Raw genomic sequence first — 12,081 nt, forward strand, 5'->3', positions numbered from 1 at the left:
CACTTTGTTAGGCAGGCTAAGGACACAGTGATTTGTGTTGTGAAAGTTACACTCCTACTATTTAGGATTTATACATTTATAAAGCTGTTTGACCTTATGTTGTAAGGCAGGCTTTCATGGAGTGTGGGCATGCTACGATATGTGGTCCTTCTGAAGATGTTGATATGCAGTGTGATGATGCAGGGCCAACCCCCAAAAAAGATAAGTTGGCTTCACTCCAGATGTGAATGAATGCCAACATGGTGTTACATTTACTAAGATGGTGGTTCTCTTTAAGATGGGATGTTGCCCATAGCAACCAATAAGATTATACTTGTAATTTTTTATACCCCTTCTAAAAGATAATATGTCTTATTTGTTTGGTTGCTATGGTTAACGTCCCATCTTAAATAGAACTCCCATAGTAGTAAATGTACCCCATGGTGTGGTACACTTTTAAAAAAAAAAAAAAAAAAAAACATTGCTGAGCAGGCTTGTGTGTTGTTCTGCTACTGATTTATAGTGATGAGCGGGTTCGGTTTCTCGGAAACCGAACCCCCCCGAACTTCAGCCTTTTTACACGGGTCCGAGCCGTACTCAGATTCTCCCGTGTGGCTCGGGTAAACCGAGCGCGCCCGAACGTCATCATCCCGCTGTCGGATTCTCGCGAGATTCGGATTCTATATAAGCAGCCGCGCGTCGCCGCCATTTTCACATGTGCATTGAGATTGATAGGGAGAGGACGTGGCTGGCGTCCTCTCCGTTTATATAGTTATAGTAGTTAGTTGATCTGATTGCTACTGCTTAGCTTATTGTGGGGAGGATTGGGGAGCAGCTGTTAGGACTCAGGAGGAGTACAGTGCAGAGTTTTGCTAGTTTTTTTTAATTCGTTCTCTGCCTGAAAAAAACGCTCCATACCATATCTGTGCTCAGCCTCAGTGTGCTGCATGATATATCTGACTGTGCTGAGTGCTCACACTGCTTAATTGTGGGGGAGACTGGGGAGCAGCTATAGCAGGAGTACAGTGCACAGTTTTGCTGACAGTGACCACCAGTATACGTTTGTCTGCCTGAAAAACACTCCTGTGGTGTCTTTTTTTCTTTATACTATAAGTATAAACGCAGTCTGCTGACAGTGTCCACCAAGTCCATTATACTGTATATAGCAGTACGGTAGGCCACTGCTGTACCTACCTCTGTGTCTTCAGTCACTCGTCGTCATACATAAAGTATACTATCCATCCATCTACATTGTATACCTGTGGTGTCTTTTTTTCTTTATACTATAAACGCAGTCTGCTGACAGTGTCCACCAGGTCCATTATACTGTATATAGCAGTACGGTAGGCCACTGCTGTACCTACTTCTGTGTCTTCAGTCACTCGTCGTCATACATAAAGTATACTATCCATCCATCTACATTGTATACCTGTGGTGTCTTTTTTCTTTATACTATAAACGCAGTCTGCTGACAGTGTCCACCAGGTCCATTATACTGTATATAGCAGTACGGTAGGCCACTGCTGTACCTACCTCTGTGTCTTCAGTCACTCGTCGTCATACATAAAGTATACTATCCATCCATCTACATTGTATACCTGTGGTGTCTTTTTGTCTTTATACTATAAACGCAGTCTGCTGACAGTGTCCACCAGGTCCATTATACTGTATATAGCAGTACGGTAGGCCACTGCTGTACCTACCTCTGTGTCTTCAGTCACTCATCGTCATACATAAAGTATACTAACCATCTATCTACATTGTATACCTGTGGTGTCTTTTTGTCTTTATACTATAAACGCAGTCTGCTGACAGTGTCCACCAGGTCCATTATACTGTATATAGCAGTACGGTAGGCCACTGCTGTACCTACCTCTGTGTCTTCAGTCACTCGTCGTCATACATAAAGTATACTATCCATCCATCTACATTGTATACCTGTGGTGTCTTTTTTTCTTTATACTATAAATGCAGTCTGCTGACAGTGTCCACCAGGTCCATTATACTGTATATAGCAGTACGGTAGGCCACTGCTGTACCTACCTCTGTGTCTTCAGTCACTCGTCGTCATACATAAAGTATACTATCCATCCATCTACATTGTATACCTGTGGTGCCTTTTAGTTGTGCGCATTAAAATATGGAGAATAAAAATGTGGAGGTTAAAAAAATAGGGAAAGATCAAGATCCACTTCCACCTCGTGCTGAAGCTGCTGCCACTAGTCATGGCCGAGACGATGAAATGCCATCAACGTCATCTGCCAAGGCTGATGCCCAATGTCATAGTACAGAGCATGTAAAATCCAAAACACAAAAGATCAGTAAAAAAATTACCCAAAAATCAAAATTAAAAGCGTCTGAGGAGAAGCGTAAACTTGCCAATATGCCATTTACGACACGGAGTGGCAAGGAACGGCTGAGGCCCTGGCCTATGTTCATGGCTAGTAGTTCAGCTTCACATGAGGATGGAAGCACTCATCCTCTCGCTAGAAAAAAGAAAAGACTTAAGCTGGCAAAAGCACAGCAAAGAACTGTGCGTTCTTCGAAATCACAAATCCCCAAGGAGAGTCCAATTGTGTCGGTTGCGATGCCTGACCTTCCCAACACTGGACGGGAAGAGCTTGCACCTTCCACCATTTGCACGCCCCCTGCAAGTGCTGGAAGGAGCACCCGCAGTCCAGTTCCTGATAGTCAGATTGAAGATGTCAGTGTTGAAGTACACCAGAATGAGGAGGATATGGGTGTTGCTGGCGCTGGGGAGGAAATTGACAAGGAGGATTCTGATGGTGAGGTGGTTTGTTTAAGTCAGGCACCCGGGGAGACACCTGTTGTCCGTGGGACGAATATGGCCATTGACATGCCTGGTCAAAATACAAAAAAAATTAGCTCTTCGGTGTGGAATTATTTCAACACAAATGCGGACAACAGGTGTCAAGCCGTGTGTTGCCTTTGTCAAGCTGTAATAAGTAGGGGTAAGGACGTTAACCACCTCGGAACATCCTCCCTTATACGTCACCTGCAGCGCATTCATCATAAGTCAGTGACAAGTTCAAAAACTTTGGGTGACAGCGGAAGCAGTCCACTGACCACTAAATCCCTTCCTCTTGTAACCAAGCTCCTGCAAACCACACCACCAACTCCCTCAGTGTCAATTTCCTCCTTACCCAGGAAAGCCAATAGTCCTGCAGGCCATGTCACTGGCAAGTCTGACGAGTCCTCTCCTGCCTGGGATTCCTCCGATGCATCCTTGAGTGTAACGCCTACTGCTGCTGGCGCTGCTGTTGTTGCTGCTGGGAGTCGATCGTCATCCCAGAGGGGAAGTCGGAAGACCACTTTTACTACTTCCAGTAAGCAATTGACTGTCCAACAGTCCTTTGCGAGGAAGATGAAATATCACAGCAGTCATCCTGCTGCAAAGCGGATAACTGAGGCCTTGGCAGCCTGGGCGGTGAGAAACGTGGTTCCGGTATTTATCGTTAATTCAGAGCCAACTAGAGACTTGATTGAGGTACTGTGTCCCCGGTACCAAATACCATCTAGGTTCCATTTCTCTAGGCAGGCGATACCGAAAATGTACACAGACCTCAGAAAAAGAGTCACCAGTGTCCTAAAAAATGCAGTTGTACCCAATGTCCACTTAACCACGGACATGTGGACATGTGGAGCAGGGCAGACTCAGGACTACATGACTGTGACAGCCCACTGGGTAGATGTATTGCCTCCCGCTGCAAGAACAGCAGCGGCAGCACCAGTAGCAGCATCTCGCAAACGCCAACTCGTTCCTAGGCAGGCTACGCTTTGTATCACCACTTTCCAGAATACGCACACAGCTGAAAACCTCTTACGGCAACTGAGGAAGATCATCGCAGAATGGCTTACCCCAATTGGACTCTCCTGGGGATTTGTGGCATCGGACAACGCCAGCAATATTGTGCATGCATTACATCTGGGCAAATTCCAGCACGTCCCATGTTTTGCACATACCTTGAATTTGGTGGTGCAGAATTATTTAAAAAACGACAGGGGCGTGCAAGAGATGCTGTCGGTGGCCAGAAGAATTGCGGGCCACTTTCGGTGTACAGGCACCGTGTACAGAAGACTGGAGCACCACCAAAAACACCTGAACCTGCCCTGCCATCATCTGAAGCAAGAGGTGGTAACGAGGTGGAATTCAACCCTCTATATGCTTCAGAGGATGGAGGAGCAGCAAAAGGCCATTCAAGCCTATACATCTGACCACGATATAGGCAAAGGAGGTGGAATGCACCTGACTCAAGCGGAGTGGAGAATGATTTCAACATTGTGCAAGGTTCTGCAACCTTTTGAACTTGCCACACGTGAAGTCAGTTCAGACACTGCCAGCCTGAGTCAGGTCATTCCCTTCATCAGGCTTTTGCAGAAGAAGCTGGAGACATTGAAGGAGGAGCTAAAACAGAGCGATTCTGCTACGCATGTGGGACTTGTGGATGGAGCCCTTCATTCGCTTAACCAGGATTCACGGGTGGTCAATCTGTTGAAATCAGAGCACTACATTTTTGCCACCGTGCTCGATCCTAGATTTAAAACCTACGTTGTATCTCTCTTTCCGGCAGACACAAGTCTGCAGAGGTTCAAAGACCTGCTGGTGAGAAAATTGTCAAGTCAAGCGGAACGTGACCCGTCAACATCTCCTCCTTCACATTCTCCCGCAACTGGGGGTGCGAGGAAAAGGCTACGAATTCCGAGCCCACCCGTTGGCGGTGATGCAGGGCAGTCTGGAGCGAGTGCTGACATCTGGTCCGGACTGAAGGACCTGCCAACGATTACTGACATGTCGTCTACCGTCTACTGCATATGATTCTCTCACCATTGAAAGAATGGTGGAGGATTGTATGAGTGACCGCATCCAAGTAGGCACGTCAGACAGTCCGTACGTATACTGGCAGGAAAAAGAGGCAATTTGGAGGCCCTTGCACAAACTGGCTTTATTCTACCTAAGTTGCCCTCCCTCCAGTGTGTACTCCGAAAGAGTGTTTAGTGCCGCCGCTCACCTTGTCAGCAATCGGCGTACGAGGTTACTTCCAGAAAATGTGGAGAAGATGATGTTCATTAAAATGAATTATAATCAATTCCTCCGTGGAGACATTCACCAGCAGCAATTGCCTCCAGAAAGTACACGGGGACCTGAGATGGTGGATTCCAGTGGGGACGAATTAATAATCTGTGAGGAGGGGGAAAGTACACAGTGAAAGGGGTGATGAATCGGACGATGATGATGAGGTGGACATCTTGCCTCTGTAGAGCCAGTTTGTGCAAGGAGAGATTGATTGCTTCTTTTTTGGTTGGGGCCCAAACCAAGCAGTCATTTCAGTCACAGTCGTGTGGCAGACCCTGTCGCTGAAATAATGGGTTCATTAAAGTGTGCATGTCCTGTTTATACAACATAAGGGTGGGTGGGAGGGCCCAAGGACAATTCCATCTTGCACCTCTTTTTTCTTTCATTTTTCTTTGCGTCATGTGCTGTTTGGGGAGTATTTTTTTGAAGGGCCATCCTGCGTGACACTGCAGTGCCACTCCTAGATGTGCCAGGTGTTTGTGTCGGCCACTTGGGTCGCTTATCTTAGTCACACAGCTACCTCATTGCGCCTCTTTTTTTCTTTGCGTCATGTGCTGTTTGGGGAGTATTTTTTTGAAGGGTCATCCTGCGTGACACTGCAGTGCCACTCCTAGATGGGCCAGGTGTTTGTGTCGGCCACTTGGGTCGCTTATCTTAGTCACACAGCTACCTCATTGCGCCTCTTTTTTTCTTTGCGTCATGTGCTGTTTGGGGAGTATTTTTTTGAAGGGCCATCCTGCGTGACACTGCAGTGCCACTCCTAGATGGGCCAGGTGTTTGTGTCGGCCACTTGGGTCGCTTATCTTAGTCACACAGCTACCTCATTGCGCCTCTTTTTTTCTTTGCGTCATGTGCTGTTTGGGGAGTATTTTTTTCAAGTGCCATCCTGTCTGACACTGCAGTGCCACTCCTAGATGGGCCAGGTGTTTGTGTCGGCCACTTGGGTCGCTTATCTTAGTCACACAGCTACCTCATTGCGCCTCTTTTTTTCTTTGCGTCATGTGCTGTTTGGGGAGTATTTTTTTGAAGGGCCATCCTGCGTGACACTGCAGTGCCACTCCTAGATGGGCCAGGTGTTTGTGTCGGCCACTTGGGTCACTTAGCTTAGTCACACAGCTACCTCGGTGCAAATTTTAGGACTAAAAATAATATTGTGAGGTGTGAGGTGTTCAGAATAGACTGAAAATGAGTGGAAATTATGGTTATTGAGGTTAATAATACTATGGGATCAAAATGACCCCCAAATTCTATGATTTAAGCTGTTTTTTTAGGGTTTTTTGAAAAAAACACCCGAATCCAAAACACACCCGAATCCGACAAAAAAATTTTGGTGAGGTTTTGCCAAAACGCGTTCGAACCCAAAACACGGCCGCGGAACCGAACCCAAAACCAAAACACAAAACCCGAAAAATTTCCGGTGCACATCACTACTGATTTATCCTTAAAACAGCCATGATGTAGTCACTTTGGCATTAAAGTGTGCTTTCTGCCTTGCTTGTATAATAGGTAATGTGAGTAAGTTAGTAATGTTTTCTTTGACTCTTCTTTTCAGATGCTGCAGTTGGAGATCCCAACAGTTTTCCGGCAATTTTCCTGCGCATAAAAGGCCATTTGAGGGCAGTAATTGCCGATATAGAGGCAATGGAGACATTTTTTAAATTTTTTATTTTTTATTGGGTTAACAGTTTTATATCTGAAAAAAAAAAAAAAAAAAAAAAAAAAATAAATACAAAAATTGATTAAGTTAAGCGGATGTTGTGTTTATTTATGCTATAAAAGAACAGCACATTGGCATGCAGAAATTGGTGACCTAAAACAGTTCACACATCTTACTTTAGAATAATTTTATAAAAATACACCAACAAAAATTTTAATTAAAAAAACACGTTAGGAGGTTATGGATTATAAATACATGTGAACACATTTATTCACACACTACACATCTACACAATACTACAAACATTTGCATTAGACCAGGCACATTACCCATATCTATATTTGTAAATTTCCCAGATCAATGTTTATGGCCAATTATGCCTACAAAGTTTTCTTCTGGTATTCTTTGAAGACTTAATTGGTCAGGACCATTGTCATTCATTACACTAATTGGATTCGTAATTGAGGAGGGCTTTTGGTCTTTAACTGAAAGGTGTAATTTCACTCAATAGGAAAAAAAACCCCATTGTTGTGCGTTTTTCCGCAAAAGTGTGCACTTTTAAGAAGAATGTGTAAATCTACGAAAACTTAGTATTTTAACGTTGAGGTTTGTGTTAATGCGATGGTTTCGCATTGCTGCAATGTCATTTGGCGTACGCCCACTTTGTGTTATACTGCGGACGAATTAGCAAAAATACGTTGGAGGCGGATATTCGCTATTTTGCAACATGTTCACAATTTTGTGCATACCTTGTGCGAACGAAAAAAATAGCGAACAACTCGGAATGACCACCATGGTTTTGCCCAACTGCTAACCAAATTCCTGCTGCAATCAACTTGGAATTACCCCCATGGTTTTGCCCAACTGCTAACAAAGTTCCTGCTGCGATCAACTCTGAATTACCCCCACTGAGTCTTTAACAGGCTTCTTATTCAACTACGTGCCACAGTGCATGGCCTCATGGACATTCTTAAAAAGATTTTTGGTAAAATTCTAGAGTTAGACCCCAATGATGCCACTAAATTTGACTGGACACATAGGGCCTTAAGACCGAGGGGTTCAGCTGCCAGTCACCCCAGGGATGTCATTTGTAGGTTCCACTACTCTTTGCAAAAGGGAGCACTCTTTCAGGAAACTCAAACTCTAGATAGCGTGACACTTAAGGGGGGTACTCACGGAGCGATCGCTGCTTAAAATCTAAGCAATCTGACTAGATTGCTTAGATTTTAAGCACTGATCTCTCCGTGTGTACCCCTCACAGCGATAGCGATGCGCAGCTCCGCGCATCGCTATCGCTGGTGCTAGATTGACCTGCAGGCCAATCTAGCAGGTCGCTCATTTCACCCGCTGGGTGAAATGAGCGCCTCCGTCTCCTCCCGCATCGCTCAGCACACATCGCGCTGTGCTGAGCGGGGGGAGAGATGTGTGCTGAGCGGTTCGCTCAACACACATCTCTCCCCACATCTGCCAGTGAGTACTGGCCTTTATTGGCCACAAGTTACAAATCTTTCAAGATCTTCCTTGGTGTATGCTTCAACAGTATAGATTGCTGAAATTCTTAGCAGCATGATTGGAGGATGATGAAGGCCAAGTTCCCCATAGATGGTCTTACAGCAACATGACTAGCAAGTGGCAGGCTCCATGATTTTCTACAGAAGAAAGCTCCAGCATAAAGAGAGTGACAGAAATGGAAGAAAGTGTCTGACCATAAAGTCCCTGTAAGTTCGTGTGCTAGGCTGCAATAAGCAAAAAGAGAATGCCGGTAACCATGTGTGGTGGGAAGGCTGAAAGCAACAAAGCAAACAGGACATTCAGATTAAGGGGCTAATCCAGGTTGGATCGTCAATCAGGCGGAGGCGGTCGCGGGGCGGTGGGAGGCAACGCTCCGTTTCCAGGGAGGAGACGGAGCGTTGTGGGGGCGGGGTGTTGCGAACGGTGGGTGGGGTAGCGCGAATGGGGGTATGTTGTTGGCGTGATTGCGCCAGCTGCGTGATGTCACACGCAGCCGCTGTGATGGGTAAGATGGTGCCAGGTCTCCTGCGGGCGCAGCTAAGCTGTGCCAGCAGGAGGCATCAATATTTTTTACGATAAAGCAGAAATTGCGAGGCGATCGCAATTTCTGCTTCACCAAGGGGGAAGGGCGGGGGCGCCGGTCAGCTGCCTTGCCCAGTGATGGGCGGCCCCCAGCATGTGATCCAAAGGATAGCAAATTCTACCAATTAGTAGAATTCGCTATCCTTACTGAATTAGTCCCTAAATGAAGTAGCACTAGCGCTGATGGCCAATAGGTTGCACCTGGGACAAAGATGGTACAAAGTCACTGGTGAACTGCATATAGGGGGTCATTCCGAGTTGTTCGCTCGCTAGCAGTTTTTAGCAGCCGTGCAAACGCTATGCTGCCACCCACTGGGAGTGTATTTTAGCTAAGGAGAAGTGCGAACGAAAGGATCGCATAGCGACTACAAAATAATTTTGTGCAGTTTCAGAGTAGCTTCAGACCTACTCAGCGCTTGCGATCACTTCAGATTGTTCAGTTCCTGTTTTGATGTCACGAACACGCCCTGCGTTCGCCCAGCCATGCCTGCATTTTTTCTGGTACGCCTGCATTTTTCCGAAAACTCCCTGAAAACGGTCAGTTGACACCCAGAAACGCCCACTTCATGTCAATCACTCTGCGGCCAGCAGTGCGACTGAAAAGCTTCGCTAGACTTTGTGTGACACTACATTGGCCGTTGTGAAAGTACGTTGCGCGTGTGCATTGCACTTGTTCATCAAAGCCCTCCAATCCTCCTCACATTCTTACTTTATGGCTTCATCCAACCTCATCACTTCTCAGTTCATCTCCAGTCTACCCCACTCCCCCAGACCATAAGCTCTCATAGGCAGGGCTCCCCAACCCATTGGCATATCTATAATGGATGCAGTGTGTGCGGTGCACATGGCCCTTGGGTCCAGGGAAGCCCACACCACACAATCCTGCACCCCAGGGTCGTTTTAAGAGAGGAGGAGGCCTGTGTTCAGCCTCCTCCGTTCGAGCCCCCTCCTCTCTGCCCGGAGCGCTGTAGAGTCTGAGCACTAGAGGGCTCAGACTCTACTGTGCATGCGCAGATCTCCAGGAAAATGGTGCTGTGGCCATTTTCCCTGAGATTCCTCTACTGCGAATGCGCAGAACTCTGTGAAAATGGCAGCTGAGCCATTTTCTCAGAGTTCTAATAGCGCTGCGGATGCCGGCGCTGGACTTCGGAGGGGTGAGTATTTTAAAAATGGGTGCAGTGTGTACGGTGGGGGCCCCCTCTGGACTCAGGGGCCCGTGTGCACCGCACACACTGCACCCATTATAGAAACGCCAGTGTTGCCCCCACGGTGGCACTGCAGCAAAAATTACCAGGAAAATGGTGCAGTGGCCATCTTTCCAGTAGAGCTGCAGTACAGATTAGTCATTGGGAAAATGGCGGGTGCCATGTTTCCGGAGACCTGAGCATGTAAAGTAGACTCAATACAGGAGTTGTATAGAAAGAAACCTCACATTTTTCCCCTGTTCTGTCTATTTGAATATGTTGTATTATTTGTTTGTTTTATAGTAATTGCCCCTGTAGAATGCTACAGACACTTAGCTGTGTTAAATAAACAATAATAATTGTTTAAGTAACAGAAATGTTTAATGATATTATTATCTGGAGTACCCATACAGTGTCAAAGATTCTAAACAACTGACTTCATTTTACAGATGTTTCCAGGAAGTGCAAATCTGTTTACCCTCTTTGCTTCATACATAAGATATAAAATCAGGACAGTACAAATGGTGGATGCACAAATGTACAGAATTAGGCTCCAGTGGAAATAAGGATGCTTTATTTTTATTGGTCTCCAACTCCTTATGAGCAACATTTTTTGGATCGTACTGGTTTCCTGTGCCATGGCCGTCCACCAGCATGGAACTCATTTCTGGCAGTGCTACTAATGAGAGTAGGATATAGTCTGTGCCATTATATACTGCGCAGACATTCATGCAGACACGTAACCTGGCATAGGCTGCAAAACTGAATCCATGATAAATATCACTTAAATAAAAGATTTTTCATCTTTCAACATCTTCCGTGGAAGATCACAGTATCTCAGTCTAATTGTTTTTGTCTACTGAGTGTCTCACTGTGGCCAACACTGCCTTAGGCAGCTTTCTTACCATGGGGACTAATATAAATCTATATTTCGATGGCTGCAGAGTATGTGATAAGATACATGTAGATTGGTTGCACTGTTTCCTTTGGCAGGTCATCTCTAGGTTCTCAGACCCTTCAACAAAGTAATGTGTTTTGTTACAAATATTTAGAAAATGAAAAACAAAAATCTGCAAGTACTGGCTGAATGTCTTAATTATCATGTCAGATATCTCTAATTTCTATAAAAGGAATGTAAAAAACCTCCATACAATTCCCTTAGAGTTCATGTGATATCAGTAACAAGCCTCCTTTTATAGCTTGGATGCACGAAGCGTTGCTGTATACTAAAGTGCTGTTTCCCATATCTTACGCTGCATCTGATATATCCTAGAACTCTTAATCAGGGCCGTAACTAGGGTTGTGCCAGTGGTGCTTGGTACACAGCGCATATACAGTGCATACACTGTGGCTGAAGAATCGCCGGCAGAACCTGCAGGGCCACATTGCACTATTGTCTGTTTCCATGCCTGGCAGCCCCACAACCACCGCCGCTAGCTAAAGCACTGCCTCCGGTGAGGTGCGCCCGGCTCCTGCTTCTGTTACATCCAGTATACAGCTAGCTGCTACACCGCAGGGCAGGCTCAGGCCTTCTCCTAAACATAGGGAGCGAGGCAACACAGCACCGCTAAACTCATATGCACGGGGGGCGGGGGTGTTTCTGAGTACCTAGAAAACCCCCTATACTTCCCCCACCCCACCCCATCTGCTGATCCATCTCCGCCCATAGCTTGCGGATATTTTTTTTTCTTCTTTGAGGGACCAAGCTCAGAACTGGCAGCTTAGCCATGTGACACGGCAGCAGCTTCTCAGTCAGAAGGCAGGCTGAGAAGAGAAGCTGCATAAAGCGGCAGTGCACAGGCAGATTCCCTTGGACTCAGAGCTGGCCCGTGACACTGTCTCTTCTTCAGTCGCTCCATGAGGCACTTGGATCAATCTGCGCTGTGTACGTGGCACATGTGCTGTAGTATAGTGTGGTGGTGCCACGCGACAGGAGGAGTGGCCTCTTTAATACATGATGGCTGCAGTGTGTGTGTGTGTCAGCAATGTGTCTGTGTGTTTTGCAGCAATGTGTTTGGTAGTGTGTGTATGTTTGGCAGCAGTGTGTGTGTTACTTCAAAGCAAAATTCACC

The sequence above is a fragment of the Pseudophryne corroboree genome, chromosome 3, assembly GCF_028390025.1.
Source record: "Pseudophryne corroboree isolate aPseCor3 chromosome 3, aPseCor3.hap2, whole genome shotgun sequence".
Taxonomy (NCBI): domain Eukaryota; kingdom Metazoa; phylum Chordata; class Amphibia; order Anura; family Myobatrachidae; genus Pseudophryne; species Pseudophryne corroboree.